This window comes from Dermacentor albipictus, chromosome 4 (genome assembly GCF_038994185.2).
Source record: "Dermacentor albipictus isolate Rhodes 1998 colony chromosome 4, USDA_Dalb.pri_finalv2, whole genome shotgun sequence".
Taxonomy (NCBI): Eukaryota; Metazoa; Arthropoda; class Arachnida; order Ixodida; family Ixodidae; genus Dermacentor; species Dermacentor albipictus.
This window is the reverse complement of record NC_091824.1, coordinates 15,100,865-15,120,329: the sequence shown is the minus strand read 5'-3', so window position 1 is coordinate 15,120,329 and position 19,465 is coordinate 15,100,865. Positions and strand designations below refer to the sequence as shown.

The following is a 19,465-nucleotide window of genomic DNA, read 5'->3' as shown; positions in this document are numbered from 1 at the left end:
ATCCAGGACAGATGAAGATCTATCGTCATTCAATCAAAATAATACTGTTCGAGCTCCCACCGTAACATCTGTTAGGAGACAGTTGGCTAAGCACGTGATGAGCCTCATTTAAGAAATTTTTTGCTTCTGTTGGTAGGTCATACTTTGCCTTACGTGTAATGTAGTTAGTAACTTAGCGGAAATGACCTTTCACGATGACTTGCTTTGATGCGTGCATGTTTTAGTGTTTATGAAGCATGCGATCACTTTGGCTGGAAAGAGTGACAACGCTTGCCTAAAAAAACGGATTTCTCATCACTGGGAACCTTGGGTTTCGTTTTTTTTAGTATTGCGAGGCGTAATTTTGAAACGATATGAAGGAAAAAAAGAAACCGATTTCACAGATAATAATTGAGGGCACATCAATAACTAATGACGAAGACATAGCACTGCATTTTAATGAGTACTTTCAGAGTGTCTTTGCAGTGTCAGATGGCTGCATTATTCTATGCTTCCAATGAAACAGGTATTTCATTTGGATTCTATTTCTTATGCTCGCACCGTCAGCATGTTGGTAAACCTGAAAACAAAACCTTCTTGTGGCCCTGACGAAATCCCAAAAATCTTTCTAGAACGTTATCCTGAACTTATTTATTTATTTATTTATTTCACAATACTGCAGGCGAGATCGGCCCAAGCAGGAGGGGCATGAAAACACAAATCATAACAGCACGCACATGCAAAAAAAAAAAGATTACATTGCATGTAACATACAAGAGAATCAAAAATTAACAATGACAGAGCAGAAACTAAAACAATGAACATTGAAACTGCTTACTTTCTATTGAAGAAATAAGGTTTGAAGGGTCTGTTCTACGTCAGGAGAGCGAAAAATCGATTCAGGAAGCGCGTTCCAATCAGCTATTGTTTCAGGAAAAAAACTGCGCTTAAATGAGTTTGTTTTAGCAAATATAGGCTGTAATGCGTGTTCGCTATAATGTCGGGTCCTTCGAGTTGTGGAGTGCCTGAGGAGTGAGGGGGGAGCAATGCTAAGCTTTCCTGCCAAAATTTTATGAAGGAAAGAAACGCGGCTAAGTTTTCTACGTGTACTAAGCAACGGGATATTATTGTCCTTCATAAGTTGTGTTGGGGAGTCTGACCTTCTGTATTTATGAAAAACAAAACGTACTGCCTTTCTCTGAATGAGCTCTAATAGATAGATGTCTTTCTTAGTGTGGGGGTCCCAAATTACGGACGAGTATTCAAGTTTGGACCTGATGAAAGTTTTATAAGCCAAGAGCTTAATATGGCTAGGAGTATGTTTTAATTTTCGTCTCAAGAAACAGAGCTTCGAGAATGCAGTTGACCAGATCTCAGAAATATGAGTGCCCCAGGTTAATCGGTTGTTAAGAGTTATTCCTAGGTATTTATACTGTGAGAACTCTCTAATGTGACTGTTGTGGAGGCAGTATTGGTAACAGCTAATATTTCTTTTTCGCGTAACTCGGAGAAGTACACTTTTATCAATGTTTAAATCCATGTTCCATTCTTCACGCCAGTGACATATTTTAAGCAAAGATTCTTGGAGCAATTTATGGTCTTCTATTGATGTTATTTCTTTATATACAACGCAGTCATCTGCGAACAATTTTACTGACACTGACCGCGGAATTACATTTACTAAATCATTTATATATATTAAAAACAGCAGAGGTCCCAACACACTACCTTGCGGAACACCGGAAGTAACTGCAAGCGATTCAGAAAGGGTGCCATTCACATCAAGAGACTGCGTTCTACCACTTAAGTATGCTCTGACCCATTCTACAAGATACAGCGGAAGACCAATCAACTGCAATTTATAAAGAAGCTTTGAATGCGGTACCTTGTCAAAAGCTTTCGCCATATCAAGAAAAAGAACATCGATCTGTCCTGAGTTATCCAGTATGCTGAGAAAGTCATGAACCGTCGTAATTAGTTGAGTAGTGGTTGACATGCCCTTCCTGAAACCATGCTGAAAAGGTGATGGGATGTCTTTTTCCTTTAAAAAGTCATTTATAAAGCGGGCCACGATGTGGTCTAGGAGTTTGCAGGATGTAGAAATAATTGATACCGGTCGGTAATTAGTCACGAGTAGCTTATCCCCTTTTTTTATAGATCGGTACAACACGAGCCTTCCTCCAATCCTTAGGTAACTCACTGGTTTGCCGAGATAAAGTGAAAATTTTAGCAAGATGCTCCGAGATATGGTCGGCATAACGCTTTAAAAAAGCATTTGGAATGCCGTCAAGACCATGACCTTTCCGAATATTTATTTTACGAAGCAACGACAAAACCCCTTCTGTGGTAATGACAGGAACCTCGCCAGGATCGATGGATTGTTTCGGTGCATCAAAAACCATATCTGAAAGGCCCCCAAAAACAGTTTGAAAGTATCCATTGAAGAGCTGAGGTATTTCCTTCCCGTTGGTAACGAGGCTCCCATCATCACTTTTAATTTCTTTTATGAACTCTTTTTGATGGCCAAGGTAATTCCAAAACTTGCAGGGATCTGTTATTATGAATTCCAGATATATTGCCAATTCCAGAAATATTGCCAGCTTTCATGTAGGAATTTTTTTCTGCTTCAGCGCTGTCGACACAACTGCCAGATAAATGGAGGGAGGCCCGAGTTGTTCAATATCTAGAAAAGGGGATCGATTAGGATTACAAAATTATCGTCCCATTTCTCTGACATCACATTGCTGCACGCTCTTGGAGCACATCGTTGCAAACTATATAAAATAATTATTGGCTGAAAACAATGTGCTCATGGAGTTTCAGCATGGCTTCAGAAATGATCATTCGACTGTAACGCAATTGGTATCAGTTATTCATTCGTTTGCTTTATCTCTAGATAATAATGGTCAAAAGGATGCAATATTTTGTTATTTCAGAAAAGCTTTCGATAAGTTACCGCAGGACAAATAATCTTCAAACTTAGAATTATTGGCATTCCTGACATTTTCATAAAGTGGATTATTCCATACCTGAGAAAACGCGCTAAGTACGTAACAATCAATGAACATAGCTCGGCCACTCTTCCAGTCACATCAGGGGTGCCCCGAGGTAGTGTCTTGGGGCCTTTACTGTTTCTAATGTATATAAATGACATTCTTAAAACCATAACTCCTGTTGGGCAAATTAGACTGTTTACCGATGATTGTATCTTGTACAGTGATATAACTTGTCAGAATGATGAGACTGGCCTCGAAAAAAATTTAAATAACACATTGAAGTGGCGTAATGAATGGGGTATTTTTATTAACGCTGATAAATCCGTATTTCTTCGTATTACTCGTAAAAAAGAAACCACAAATCTTTTTTTATATTCTAGGTTCTTCAGCTCTGCGTGAGACTAACAATTACAAATACTTAGGTGTTACTTTGACTTCCAAATTGTCATGGAACATGCCCATTAATGATATTTGTTCTTCTGCTTTCCGCAAACTCTGTGTTCCTAAGACACAAACTGAAAAATGCCAATCCTAATGTGAAATTACTGTTTTATTTTACATTTATTAGACCAAAGTTAGATTATGCATGGGATCCTTATACTAAGTCAAATATCGTGCGTCTTGAATAAATACAAAGAAAGGCAGTTATGTTTATATTTCATAAATTCCCAAGACTGGACTCTCCCTCTAAAGTGATGACAGAAAATTCCATCCCCACTTTTTAATCACGCCGAAAGGTGCTAAGGCTTGAATTTCTTTCCCTTCATCTCAACAACAGGCTTGAAATGAAACCATCGACTTACATAACGCCTGCAATAAGACGGCGCACAAGACAGCATCATCCCGACTCACTAACACCATACTATGCTCGAAATGACATGTTTAAATTTTATTTTTTCCCCAAACAATATCACAATTCAGACATAGCAGTGAAGGTGGGTAGCATATATTTCACAACAGAATACAAGTACGCTGTAACATCAGAGGAAGCTTTCGTGAAATTGCTTGCTAAATGTGCACAGCAACATGGCCAACCTACGATCAGAGAGCGCTCTGCTCTAGTTAGTTACAGAAGGCTCATTACATAAACCATAAGCTTGAAGAATGCGCGCAATCGCCAAAATTGCTTACCTTTCGAGACTTGGCAAGCGCTCCTTCGTCTCGCAGGTACCGTGGCACCAACGTTTTTCTGGCGCATGCACTGTAGAACTTTCGATGAACTCGAGCTCCACAAAAGCACAACTTTCAACAAAGTCTTTCATGCACTACGATTCGAAGCCCTAGTACCAGACATTTCACGAGAACGTGGACAGGCAGCTCGGAAAAAAAAGGCAGCTCGGAAGGGCGGAGTAGTAGGACACTCACTGTCGACAATGGTGGATCGAACGAAACACACGGCGAACTAATGGCGTTACACGAGTCCGGAGGGTTTACGATGGTTACTGCACACGGCAACGAACACATTTTGTCTAGGCACATGTCAAATATAATTCAACTACCGCGTTACTACAAGGAGCTTTCAGTACAACCAACGTGGCATCTCGACCAAATGGATGGAGGGGTGTTATGAGCGTCCCCTTTGGAAAGGGGCGGTGGCTTGCGCCACAAAGCTCTTGCTGTTATACTGGCTAATGTCCTAACTAGGATAAAAAAAGCACAAAAATACACTATGAACCCCCACAACCATATTTTCTGGCCACCTATTGCGAACTTTGCTTTTGTACGTCTCCGTTTTTTGTCGTTTCCCCACTTTCTTCCACCAATCCTCCAATAGACCTCAGACTCTGCCCAAGCGGCGCTGCGGAAAAAGCCGTCACCAGCAGCATCGCAAGCTTGGCGCGAACTTAGTAGTGTAGAAAGAGCACTCCGCAAGTGAATGTGCATAGCCGACACTGGACCCTCCGCTTTCGGTTGTGTTGAGGAACGGTTTCCCAAAAATCAAGGGCCTGGAAAGCTTCTCCCGCCCATCCACGCTTCGGAAAGAGAGGAAGGTCAGCAAGGCGAAATACGTGTACAATATAAAAGAAGTCTCACGAGTTATTTCGGCGTGCTGCAACTCGCAAGTACAGAGAGCATCAGCTTCGTTTATACGCACATCAGCATAAAAATCTAAGCATTTAAAATTGATTCATATTGAAAACGTCCCGAAAACAAGACCTAAGTGTCTCCTATACCTTTATGCATTTTATAGTAATGTTTTTTTCTTGAAATTATTTACAGAGTAAATCCTTCCATAGCCTTTTTCAGGGCAGCAAACAGAAACGTTTTCCAAGGCAGCAAACAGCGTGCGATCATAACGAAAGTAAGCTTCCTACAGTGCCTACGCGTCGCATCTTTCTTTCTCGCGGGAGCTGCAGCATCACTCAGTACCTTTGAACTTTTCCCAGACGCTTCTAGCAACAAGCGCGTGGAAATAAGTGTAAGCAAACGCGACATTTTTTTCTTTACACACGTTCGTTACTTCACAATTACTCATCCAGTCCTCGCACAGAAACTTTATTGCTCACATTTGAAAAACGCAGTCTAGCAGGCTGAGTACATTGTGGAACGTGCTTGTTGTGTCGGCGCAGGTCATAAAAAATACCGGAACTAGAAATGAGCTCGTGATACAATGATGCTATAGAAGATAGTTTTGAATTCATAAACTAATCAAAATGTTTGGTTAAACTGATCAGCCAAATCTCTCCGTTCCACTTATTGAGTCAAGCGGAGGCGCACGCCTCTTAAATGGTGAAAAAATCGATGGCACATACGCAGGATGGTTCGCAACATTATTTTTTCTGATAACAACGAAGTGGCAGCTGCAGATTCTTGAGTTCTCACTTGGTTACCGCGGTTCTCCGTCACAGCTACGCAACACAATTACACCAGAACAAAATTGTCGCATTTTCTCCTGCGAGCCACTGTGTTGTGGGGAATGCAAGTGATTCGATTACTCAACAGGTTGAACAGCCCGTATCAAACGCTCTCGCCTTCCCCCTTCATGCGATCGCGATGGAAATCGGTAAAACTGAACGTTGTTATTCAGTCCTTATCATTCATGCCAATTTACAACACAACAGTAGCGTCGATTGCGGCGTTTCTTGGTAGCGCACGGAGCTATGGAGGTTGCCGTCGTTTCCGCCATCAGTCTGACGGGTGATTCAAGTGAGCCAGCAAGCGCTTTATGGCAGTTCGGTGGCGCGTCCGACTAGCGGAGAAATTCATAGCTCCCTTTCTGTGTGTTAAATGGGCAAAACACTCGCAATATGGACCCAAATCAAGTCAAATCGTTGCTTCGCAGTCGCTAGCTGCGTAGGCAACTTAGCATTGGAGACCGGCTTCGCACTACTGAATTACTGCCTCTTCGCACCGGCAGGTGACGCTGCGCGTCTTGCAAAACTCCAGAGTCTGATGTATATCGCCTCCTACTAATCCCTATTGCGGACATGTTTACTATTCCACTGCTCTCGCTGAACCCAAGGGCTTCAAGAAGGCCAGTGGTGCCTAAATTGACCGCTGGGCAGACGTCTCCACACTCTAATAAAACATGATCCATCGTTTCCCTAGCTTTACCGCAGCAAGCACATGTGTCTTCTTATGTGTCTTCTTTATGGGTGCGTGTTATAACGCATCCCGATCGCGCTCCGAAAACTAATGAGCTTCCCTTTGAGTTATCATAAATTGTTTCATCTCTGACTTAGTTTTTTCCTCTTATGCAGCTACTCATGGCATGTTTCTTTTCCATTGGCGCCACCCATGAGATTAATTCAGCCTCTCTGACTTTCAGCTTAACGTTCTTTGTTGCTGTGTTGCCCATCTTACAGGCCGCATACTTGCTGCTAAGCTTTCCAGCTATCTTCCTCCACTGTAATTCAATGTTTTTCCTCTACACATACCTCAACACTCTCCCAGCCCATTTACTTTCTTCCATATTCCTCAGTCCTTCTTCATTAGCAAATTTACTGCGAGCTTCCCTCACTAGTCCAGCCCATATGACCCTGCACAGCTTCATTCCTAGTCTTCCCGAGAGCGCCCAGTACGAGGCGTCCCAGTGACCGGTTCTCCTCGAATGCTGAGTGTACGCCTGAATTATTTCAAACAACCGCACTTTGAAAAGTAAGTGCTAGAACCATTACACCTTTCAAGATACCCCGGAGCACCTCGTACCTATTTTATCGACATAACACTCTGTGCTTTATTCTGGCTGCATTTCTCTTCCCCTTCACTGTTATTGTTCTTTTCTGAGTTTCTCTCTCTCTCTCTCTCTCTCTCTCTCTCTCTATATATATATATATATATATATATATATATATATATATATATAAAGATAGATATAGATATATATATACATATACACACATATATATATATATATATATATATATATATATATATATATATATATATATATATATATAATTCCTGTCAACATATCTTAGCCAGACTTCTAAAATCACTTTGCCGGTTAGCTAACAACACAATGTCGTCCGCAGAAAATAAACCTGGACGCTGCTTCTCTCCTACTCTACCCGCCTGTTTGTATGAGAGATTAAAACAGATATTACTTCCTTCTAGCGCCCTCTCCATCCTCACTATGTACATCATAAACAGCAGTGGGGCACCCTTGCCTCAGTCTCTTGTTGATGTGAAGCTTCTCCGCTCCTCATCCCTTCCCATTCTACTCAAACGGTATTTTCTAGGTAAATCACTCTCAAAAGATGCAAACAATCGTCACCTAAGTCTTTTTCCAAAATATCCCACAAAAAGTTGCGGTCTACGTTGTCACAGGCTCCTGTAATGTCTAAAAAGGCTACGCATACTGGTCTGCTTTCTACTTTTGATATTTTAATACACTGAGTAAGAACAAATAAGTTATCATCCAAATGGCTACCTATTCTGACGCCATTCTGAAGTTCTCCCAAAATGCCTTTATTCTCTGCCCATGCTTGCAGCTTTGATTGCCTGCATTGCTAGCTTGCATATTACCGATGTAATGGAGAACTGTCTATACGAGTGCATTCTCTCTTTCTGCCCCTCACCTTTATAAATTAAATTCATTCTACACGGTCTCCAACTGTCTGGTATTCGTATATCTCCTAAATTTTTTTCCACGGCTTTCACCAGAGCTTCCTTACTTTTAGGTCCTAGTTCACTTATCAGCCTAACGGGAACCTCGTCTAGCACTGTGGCTGTGCGCTTAGGAATTTTCTCTTCGGCTTTCTCCCAGTTGAAATTTGTCAGCACCAGCTTCTTTTCCCCGTGGGTGTCTTTCATGCTCTTTCTTTCTTTCAGTACAACCTCGTCGTTGCCTTGGAAAGATTCAGCTGTTCTTTTTCGGCTGTAATTTATTGCCGCTTCCCCTTCCAGTTTGTTTCCATCTTCATCTAGGATATGTTGTATTGTTGCTGACTTCTTGTCTAATAATATTATGTGGTTCCAAAATATTCTAGGTGCGGCCTTCTTTTTCTGACGTATTTCTGACAACCAACGTTCACTTTCACCTTTTATCTTTGCTTCCTCCAGTATTTGAACCATATACCTTTCTCACGGTATATTTCCCGTTTCCTGGCTACTTCCTCCTGCGGCAAATGCGCCTTTCTTGCCTGCCTGTGCTCCAAAGAAATACTGCAGTAGCGCCATTCTGCGGTTCTTAGAAAAATATACTTTAAATGAGAAAATTGCGCGTTTTTTTTTTCCTAATAACAATCGGTAGGGACCCTTTAACATATTTGTTGGGTCCAAAAAGTATGTACTTTATAAAAGTATGCACTTTGTACTTTGGGATCCAAAGTTTAAGTAAATGTATGTTAAAAAAGAAACGAAGCGGATGTTGCCTTCAAGATTCGCAACCGCTTCAGGCGCATGCAGTTTGCAAAACCACGGCCTTTGAGATCAGACTTTGTCACTCAAAGAAAGCCGTAGCTGGAAGCAGGGTAGGCAATTAGGCCCCAATTGTTGGGTTTACACTATCTAGGTAGGCGTCCTTATTTAGAAAGCCTATGCAGGAACTTAAGCCGAACCATGAGCGAGCTTTAGTTGGCGAACACGAACTAATCAGCGCGTCGTCCGTGCAGCTCCGTCTGCTTTCAATGGTGGATGGCCTACGGGGTTCTTTGACACCTACAGAGCACAGAGTCATGATCACCGCTCATATACACACTTCTTATGGCGCTAGGTGTCGTGTTTTCTAGTATATGTTCCCTCATCTTCAAATGGTGAGACCATATTTGCTCTTAGCGTCCGGTATTAAAAATTATTTTTTGTATGAACATTCTACTAGCATCTGTTACTAGAAAGTTGATTAAAAACTAAGAAAAGAACAACTGTGCAAAAAAAATCAAAAGCAGTCAGTCTTTGCATATTCGTTTGTAATTAAGGTTATGTTATCGGTTCATTTTTCAGTAAAACATTTTTAAAAATTTCAAATAACCAGTGTTACTAGAAAGTTGATTGAAAAGGAAGTAATGTTACACCTGTGCATGAAACAAGACTGTGTTGCACCATCCATGTTCACTGAATAATTATAAGCTTATTCAATAATATTCATGCATGTTCTGTAACTTGCGTTACGTACCTTAAAAAAACATAATTATTTGTGCTACCTTCCTACCGAATGGTGTTTCTAAAAAGTTAAAATTGTCTGTCTTAACATTCTAGTGAATTTTTTAACATACTGACGTTAGAAAAACCGAGACCAACTTTCTTTTGACAAATGTTACTAAGATGTAAAAGTGCATAGGATGTTACTAAAGTAGATATAAAGTTGATAAAAGTTCTAATTTCCTCTTTCAAGGCCATGGCGCTCTCATTTGGTAGTTGTATTCGGGAATCAAGAAGTGCTTAACCTTATCTTTTTGTATGACGTTTGCGAAGACCTTCAGAAAGCTACTATGCAACAGGCCCCACGTGCGTGTTGCTAAAGCACTTCCCAGATTCTCGAAGCAGGGCCTCGCGGCGTCTTTCTTGTAGAATACATTGTGCAGCTTCTTCTCGGCGTTACAGTTATGGAAGGTTGAGATTCTTTCGAATGTTTCGAGCCAGATTTCTGGTTCGTCCAACCAAATTGTGGAGAGAACAGGTGGCTCTTTTTGCTGTTGCATGACCTAAGGTGCAGAGGTTTCTGGAGCTGTCATCGTGGCAGTTCTTTTGCACTTGAACTTTCTGGCATTGTAGGGCTCCGGGGAGGTTTTGTAGCCTGAATCTAGCTCGATTTCTCAGGGCGATGTTTTCATGTTGTGGGCTTGTGTCACAGCTTGACGGGGATGTCGGGTAGATAAACGGTGAAGCGCTTCCACTATATGTCACGTTATAGTGACGGCCACCAACCTGTAGCACAACGCGCGTCATGAAAGTAACTGTTTCTTTTGCCCACCGAAACAACAACACTGAGAACAAGGATAGCGGTCAGCAAAATCGTACAAAGTCGAAATCTGATGAGTGGTTTATTGCTGCCGGCTTTCACACGTGACTCGTCGAAGGTTCCAGCGCAATCGATGGAGCTCGCATAGCTTCCAGAACGTTCAACGTTATTCGCTTCGAGCATGCAATCTTATTACAAGGTTCGGGGCAACACAGGCCACAGGTGGAATCGGCTACAGTAATTTTGAACGTTCTGATACATGCAGGCTTCTCTTGCACCGATCGATAACGCTTAACAATTCTTAGCCTTTGAAAACGGTCACTGGAAAAAAAGTACACATGTCAATATAAAAGTGTAGTTTTCCACATACACGCGACACCACGCAGATGTGCAAGTGGCACCCTCCACGTCTTCATCACTTTCCCGGTCATGCACGTCATTATCGATTCGCCCCGTAACCTGACCCTTTGTAAAGGCTGAAATCTGTGGACAATTGCGCACAACACCGGCACTTTGTACAAATATAATCGCAACCGTAAAGCCGAAGAGCACATTTGAATAGAATAAATGGAATAATGACGGCATAGCATCAACAGCGATAATTTGCTGCTTACATCTTTTAGCCTTCAGAGAACCCTGTAGAGTACGGTGTAATGCGAAGGCAGTTTTCCGGGCAGAGCGACGCTTTTACACCGCAAAAGAAGAGAAATTCCAAGAAATAAAGCTGCCCAAAGGCTCTGGCCGCAACTTTTGCGCCATCTTTGTTGCGACACATGCGAAGATGTAAGGCGATCCTGGCTATGTTACGAGCTACACGAGCCTCAACAGTAGGTAGCTTGCAATACAGGAGAAAATAGGGTAATAAAAAGAATATTGTGTTGGTGAACAAATGAAACGTAGAAGTAGAAAAACCTGGGGTGTCGTTACCTTAATTGTAGCCAACGTCACCTAGGCTATTGGGGTGTTCCGATTGCGGTGATTGGTAAAGATTGCCAAGACGTAAGAATCGATTGTTTTACGCGTGATGGGTTCTCTTAATATCGTGCCTTCTCTGTCTTCATAAATGTCTTCATAAACTTGAGAAAAAACAATTATTCAATATTAACTGCGGTTTTCAACCTAAGAGGACGGCAACCGTGCAGAAGGAATCTTGGTCTTCGACAGATATTACTTGAGAACGGAATTACATTCTTTGCGACGAGAGAAAAAATGAGCGTCCGAGCACGTTGTCGCCCCTCCTCGTCACATATGTGTAGCACACAGTCATTGACAGAGATAAAATAATTTATTGTACAATATGACGCATGTCACCGGCGGCAGAAAGTTAGGTGGGCGGATGAGAATAAGAAGTTTGCAATGACAACGTAGCCACAATTAGTACATGACCGGGGTAGTTGGAGAACTATGGGAGAGGCCTTTGCCCTGCAGTGGGCGTAACCTGGCTGATGATGATGATGACTCATGTAGTGCGTGCCCAACTACCACTGGCTTTTCTAGTGCAGTACGCGTCAAGTATTATTCTACATATTTCTCGCTCATGCTTCCCTTTAACACGTGTTGTTTTAAGGAAAGATGCGAGTTATTATGTAATAAGGAAAGGTGCTTACATCCTCTTTCAGGCTATTTCAGACTCCCGAACGGGGTAATCTTTGCACCTGTGCAGTGTTCGCTCAGCCTGTCCTTATCGCACTGGCCACTCTGACTAACGTAGCACTTAAGCCACGCCACATCTTATCTACGGCAATGTAACAAAGAGTGCAATGTTTTCCTTTTTTAACACGTGCTTCTTTATTGCGATAGCGACTGTATCGTCATTTCAGAGGCATTTCTATCGTCTACGTAAGGTTCCTTATAAAGTCGAAAGGTGATAAAATCTTCACCCGCCGTGGTTGCTCAGTGGCTATGGTGCTGTGCTGCTGAGCACGAGGTCGCGGGATCGAATCCCGGCCACGGCGGCCGCATTTCGATGGGGGCGAAAACACCCGTGTACTTAGATTTAGGTGCACGTTAAAGAACCCCAGGTGGTCGAAATTTCCGGAGTCCTCCACTACGGCGTGCCTCATAATCAGACGGTGGTTTTGGCACGTAAAACCCCGTAATTATTATTATTATTATGGGGCGGCGTGAGGGGAACCAATCAACGAGCGGCGGTCTGCCGGAAGATAACGTCATCATCTTTTTTGTACTTGGGAGACGGTATAGCAATTCAAGGATGTTGCTGGTTTGATAAAAACAAAACATTGGTTTGTATGAAACACTTCCAAATATAATTTTCAGTAACAAATGTTAGCTTGCGGCGCAGACGGCTACTGGGAGTTGTAATTTTATTTGTGTTGTTTTCTTACTTAGTCGCTAGGTGGTGTGCCATACGTTATGCAAAGAACTTGCCTCGCTTTGTTTAAGTTTTGGACTTGTTCGCACGCCGAAATCGAAACGACGTCGTCGAACAAGGACAGGCGGCTGGGTCCTCATGTTTCAGTCAGGCAGCGCGAAATACTCGTTTCATTTGTCGAGGAGCACCCCTACCTAGCAAAGGCGTCGTGTGTGTTGGGCCAGCACAGCTGACGGCGGCTTTCTGTTTTGCCGTGGATGGGAATCTAACCCATCCTTTTTCTTTTCCCACAACCGTAATGGCCTTGGCGACAGCTGTAATGATCCGGCTGACCGAAGGCTGCGACAGTGCAATCGCTTCTTCATTCCCGACGCACTGTTGAAAGTTCCCGGTGGCAAAAAACCGCAGCGCGCACAGCGCTTTCATCGTAGTGTCGAAAACACGAAATCTTTGAGGTCCGAGATGTTTTTCCTGTTATCGCGAAGACGTCGCACTATGTCTTTGGAGACCCTAAAATGCCTTCGAAGCTCTTCTTCGGCCATGCCGAAAGCGTCGCGTAATTGTCTCTCGTCGCGTCATTGTATTTCGGCGCTCGCCAGCAGCGCAACCGAATGAGCCGCCATTGCCGTCTCTGTCTCGTCTCATCTAGGCTCGTCGGACTATATATATCCGGCAGCCACGGTTGCCCTAGCAACCCAGGACATCATGCTCGCCAGCGCGCGCGACCCTCGAGCGAACCACTTCTCCACGGATCCTCTCGTAGCAGGGAACCGGTTCCTTTCCAGATGATTGACAACCTGTGTGACCTCAACAAAATCTGTCATCCCGCCCACCAGGGATGACGACAACGAAACGCCGACCAATGCCAACAGCTAGACCGAACCGGTTCCAAAGCGAACCGCTACAGAATACGGCCCCGTGGCACTACCTTAGGAAGTTTATGGGACTTCAGGTTCTTCTACTTCGGACGACCCGGAGCGCTCGCCTGGGCAGCTATATCTTGAAAGCCATCTGCGACGGGGAGAATCCGCCGCGCGTTGTTTCTGCGGCTTAGGTCACGTTGGTGCAAGAGGCACCGCGAAGGTGAATTCGCTTGCGGCTCCTGCCACGCTGCCTTGCTTCACCGTATTGACAGCGAGTTTCCGCAGTCATCGGGTGAGATGTGTTCATGTTTGTTCGTGCGTGCATGACGACGTGCTTGTTAATTTGGTCAGTATACCCAAGTTTAGAAGTTCATTCGGCCGATGAAACTACTATCCTTACTTCGCATAGCTACCACTAATTTGATATCGCAATCGGGGCTTCGCCTTTAGGGCGAAACTGTGACTGTTTTATTGACAACTTAACATAATAGTTTCTGTATCTTTGCGCTGAAAGACAACGAGAAAAAATTATCTACCAGCGACCTGCACGCGAAACCGAATAAAGGTTCATGACGCAACCCATACTTTTCTACGAAAACATTAGGCGCCTTTCCACAGAGCATCGAATGCTTAGGTGCCTGATTACACATTGTAAGCGTATGGCGTTGATGGAGGTGTGTCCGCTCGGCAGGCATCTAGAATGCAATTTTCGCGAATTACGAAAGTAGCAGTCTGGATACTGAGAAACAACGACGACTCCTACAGTTTCCATTAAGCTCATTGGAAAAGGTACCACTCGCATTAGCCAACTCTAATGAAATGGGATCCCTGGAAAAAAACTATCCTTAGCCCAAGAAAATAGCATTGTTTCAAGAGTGGTCCCTACAGCGCTTAATGCTTGGAAAGTGAAATCAAAAGCGCTTGTTTTTATGGGTTTTCTGCTAAGTATTAAGTAAAAACGATTAACATCTGATGCCTGCTTTACTATGGCTGCTTTTCATAGGTTACTATGCCGAGTAAACTGAGAAATCTCCGCAGTCGATTTCGTGTTTTCGAAGAACCCTTTAGATGGATCTGTAACAACTTTGACATAGTATACAAAGCTGATTTTGTTTCAAGCTACCGACCACGCATGAAACGGACGACCTTACTATCGAATACTTGTTGGGGTTCGAGAAAAGTTCGTCTCGTCATGTTACATGATATTGAAGAAGCTGCGGTTACTAACCATGTCGAGGTGAACACAAGCACGTGTCGGAGCCCGTAAAGTTTCTCCATCACACTAAAGGCCCCTTCACACTACTACTAAAATTTGGCGAGCGAAACGGATTCGCTTGCCGGAAAAAAGAGAGTGTTCTCTTCTGTTGACGCGCGCATCGGCGGATCCACCACCACTTCTCGCTTTTCCGCGACGACAGCGAGATGTCGCGACAGTTTCTTTTTCGGTTTCGCGACTTCGCGAACAAGACGAGAGTTGACGTGAGTGCCTCTCGTTCGCGGGCTTTTGTTGCGTCTGCTTGGATGGCGCCGTTGCTGGGCTTACAGCTGCGAGATACTGAGCACAGCACAATGGCGAGCTTTTTAGAAGACGAGGAAATGTCGGAAGAAGAAGAAATTGTCACGATTCTCCTCTGCAACTCAATGATGGCTATGCTTCAAGAGCTGCGACGGGCTGAGCAACCAAGATCGCGGCGGCGGCGGCGACGATGGTGGGTCCGCCCGTCCTTGCAGGAGAGGGATAGGTTGGGAGAGGCGAACTATCTCTTACCACTGCTTCGCGATGGAGACGTCGAGTACTACAGATAGTAAGTATACGTGTCTGTACGTGGTGTTTTATCAAAGTTTGACTGTGACTGTTGCAGCGCTAAACGCACTGCAAAATGCCTCGCTCGGTTTAAAGGGAAGCTGAAAGGTTTTCCAGAAAAAAATGAGTGAACATCTGTACATAATGGTTTTCAACCCTCCGAATTCGAATATTGTAACGAAATTGAGCGAAAGAAAGCGCAAATATATTTTATTTCGACGAAAAATGCAGCAGCGGACACGCCCAGCTCGTGCGTCTCGTTTCCGCCTGTGATTGGTCGGGCGCCTCGTCACGTCAACTCTAGTAACCGACCGCTGCCGCTACACATGAAGCGTGGTGCCAGGTAGTTTGGTGCTGTTTTTCTGAGACGGTAATGGAAAATTTAGGGAGACTGCTTTTTTCTGAGGAGTTCGGCGTTACTACCTACATGTACGAGCCGATTGCGAAGAGCCGGCCTCTCGAAGAAGCAAACGATACTGGTGCGAGCAGTGCTTTCGACGCGAACGAAAGCAAAGTCTTGGGACCTCCTCGTGTTGGAAATGCTCTTTGGTGAGTATGTTTTTTGCAAAGCGATCTAGTGATCTCGCCAATCATTCGCCGATCTAGTGAGCTCGTTTCCGGTCAAACAACTGTAGTGTTGTGTTCCTGCATGCCTCCTCATGGAACGTGAGCGGGGATGCGATCGTCGGCATTTGTGCGCTGTCCAAAGCTGTCGGCAATCTACAGAGACGGTTTAAACCCGTGAAAAGCTTCCCGGTTCATGCAGTACGTGTAGTGACCTTCATCTGCTGACTACCACGTTGACTACCACTCACGTTGACTACCATGCACGTTGGCTACCACTCTACATACACGCAGACGCACCAACAAAGGAATGCAGGGTCGATCGAAGCAGATTACGATGGCACGCACGCAGAAACAAGCGCGGTCAGGCACGGTCGCGGACGCTGCGAAGGAACGAAACACTAGAGTTGACGTCCCAACACCGCGGTTTCCGGTCTCCGCTCGCATCGTCAGCGTCAGCAGCAGCGCGCGGCATTCGACGGGGGGCGGAGCTACAGCGCAATTTCAACCGACGATTACGTCGCTCCTAATTGAAAAAAAAAACCAAAATTTTACCTACATGATTCATAAGGTTCCCGCATCCGTATATGAGCGTCTTATTGAATTCGACACACTCTTCAGCTTTCTTTTAAGCTGCTACGTATTAGCGTTATTTGACTCAGAGATGGTATACGACAGTCTTTATCTTTAAATATCACGTTTGGGGGATGTACTTGCCTGAATCGATCAGAACTGCTTAGAAATCCGTGTCGGCTGCAGCATCGGAGACCTTAAACAAGCAGCTGTCGCGTATACTGGTGGTGCCTTCCGAGCAACGCTTGTTTTGTCTATTCTGGAATGATTTACCTTTGAAGCTGCAATATGTATAGGCACCAAATGGCACTACCGGCATCAGCTTTGCGTAAGCTTACTGTTATATGTCGCCGATGCTGCAGAGGGGCCGATTTCTAAGTAATTGATGGAATCAGGCAAGTACATCACCCATACGTGGTATTGAAAAAGCAAGACTGTTGTATGCCATCTCTGCGCAAATTAGGTGCCATTAATCGAGCGGTTTAAGCGAGAGGAGCATTTCACGGTACACGTTTGGCGTTGCAGCATTCATGATAGAGAGCACACAGGGGCGTTGTATGTGCTTTCTTCTCACTGCCGGTTCTCTTTCGGCAGCTTCCTGCGCATGTCACCCAGCAGCTTTGACAGACTGATGGAGCTCCTTGGCCCCCGCATCGAAAAAAACGAAAAAAAGACACGCGGTTTCGCAATGCTATGCCTCCAGACCACCGCCTGGCGCAAGTTATTAGGTGCTGGGAACATATTTTTGCTGTTATGCACGCCCTGTTGTACACATGATGTAATATTGCTTTGCTTTTTGTTTTGCTCCGAAAACAGACTACTAGTCATATCAGGAATACTGTGAAGTTTGTAACGGATACAGCATAACTTGAAAGAATGCGAGGAATTTAGAACACATTTCCTTTCATTATTTCGGTGCTTGATGACTTGGTTCTTGAACTTCATGTGGATTACGGTTGGTGTTATCATTTTATCCAGTGAAAACAGCTGCTGGTACTGGAGGCGATTGGATCCATCGCTTTGGAACCACAGTACACATGAAGGCTTACTTAGCGAGTGTAGCTGAATTTTGTTTGTCCCTTCTCTTTCCCTCTTTTCAGATTGCTGGCTGTTGGCGATACCCTGCGGTCATCTGCCTTTAATTTCTTGGCTGGCAGGTCCACAACGTGCAACCTTGTTTCAGAGGTCTGCCTGGCCATTTGGGAAGTCCTTGGCCCTAAATATGTTATAACGCCATCGTCTCCAGATGAATGGTTGAGGGTAAGTTCTTTGATCTCATTTCCTTGCACATACTGCATAGAGCGTAAACCAGTGACAGTATCGATAAAATGTAATTTAGGCCCTGAAACTTCGTTACCACTGTCCTTAAAACTAAAGCGACCAGTTCAAAAAAGTCTGCATAAAAGCATAATTGTCAGAATAAATAATTTCAGTGACTTTGTCGAGGGTACAAATCACTACTACGACTTCTAGGACCGCTATTCTACATGGAGCATGTAACACATGCCCCGCCCGAGGTTATCTTCGAGACTTGAGCTTAACATATCAATTGCGTTTTTTTTTCTGCCCAAAACTTAGGTCTCCGAAGAGTTTGAGCGCATCTGGAACATGCCACACTGCCTAGGCGCAATAGATGGAAAGCATGTCAATATTGAGTGCCCGAACAATTCAGGCAGTGCGGACAGAAACTATAAGAATGCTTTCAGCAAGTCCATGCTTGCAGTCAGTGGTGCACACTACAGGTATGCAAGTACAGTTGCTTTACTTACAAGTGCTTGGAGCTGTTGTATATGCTGTGCCTGGCTGATTTTATTTTCTTGGTAATTGCCAGCTTTTTTGTGTGTGGTGGTAGTTCTCAATCCCAGAGAGCACGATGTCGTGTGGTAGATGCGAGAATCATATACGGCCTCTAAGTAGTCATCGGTAGTCTTAATTTCAGAAAACAGCCAGTAAGGGATGCTTTCTTAAGAACTTATAATGAAAACAGAGATATAATTGATGCAACTTTATTTTACAAAAACACCTTTCAAGTAAAGTATAAACCGCTTTTTGCTTTTTACTAACCACTGTAAGTCACTTACGGCTAGACCTTGTCAGATTCTGACTAGAGCCTTTCTAGCTTTGTCACCTATAAGACTCCTCAAGGAATGAGGAAGGTTGTAGTTGTATCATTTAGTTGGTGTTAGAGCTGCATGTTGGTGTATGCAACAGTCCAACTGTCATGATTAGTTTTCATGTGAGTGACGTGGCAGCCATAGCAAGTTAAATGTGCCTATGTTTCCTTGAACCAGATCATATGAATATAAGAAAATTTGTTTCCACTCCACTTTAAGTTCTTGTTTGCAGAAGTAGGCCACAATGGCAGCGAATCAGGTGGGGGTAATTTTGGCCGGAGCCCATTCTTCAAGAGAGTTGACCAAAGCCTGCAAGGGATTCCTGAAGACTCTCTTTTGGCTGACATTGGCAGCACGCCCTACTTCTTTGCAGGAGATGAAGCGTTTCCTCTGAAAACCTACTTCATGAGGCCGTATGCAAGGAGGAGTAAGTAATACCTTCGTCATTTCTTGGCCGTTACAGTACTAGCCGTTAGCTAGATCTTGAGGAGTGATTTTACACACATTTAGCGGTCTCATAATATGATGTATGTGTCATCAGCCAGTGCTGCAAATTTATGCAAGTGAGGGATTACATACAAGCATGGAAAGATCCTTTTCCTCCATGGACCTAAACCCCTCTAAATGTTGCCATCGCAGTTATTTCTGACAGGTAGTGATTATATATAGCACATTTGTTGCGGTAAACATGTAGTGTGCTAGATCTTGGGGATAATTTATGCTTGCAAATTTACACAACTTTATAAGGAAACTGAAGCGGCACTCCTTCTGCAGGTCTAACCCCTTTGTTTGGAAACTGTGTTGACGGGCAAGCTCAGCAACCAGATGTTCAGGCAGCACCAAGTCAGTTTTCACAGCTACAAGAAAAAAGAATTTTCAACTATAGACTGAGCAGGGC

The 19,465-nt window shown here is 43.8% G+C and overlaps 1 pseudogene; it reads left to right on the top strand.

The window, feature by feature from the left end:
- The first annotated feature begins 15,081 nt into the window (after positions 1-15,081).
- Positions 15,082-19,002, top strand: LOC135916643 (uncharacterized; annotated as a pseudogene).
- The last annotated feature ends 463 nt before the right edge of the window (positions 19,003-19,465 follow it).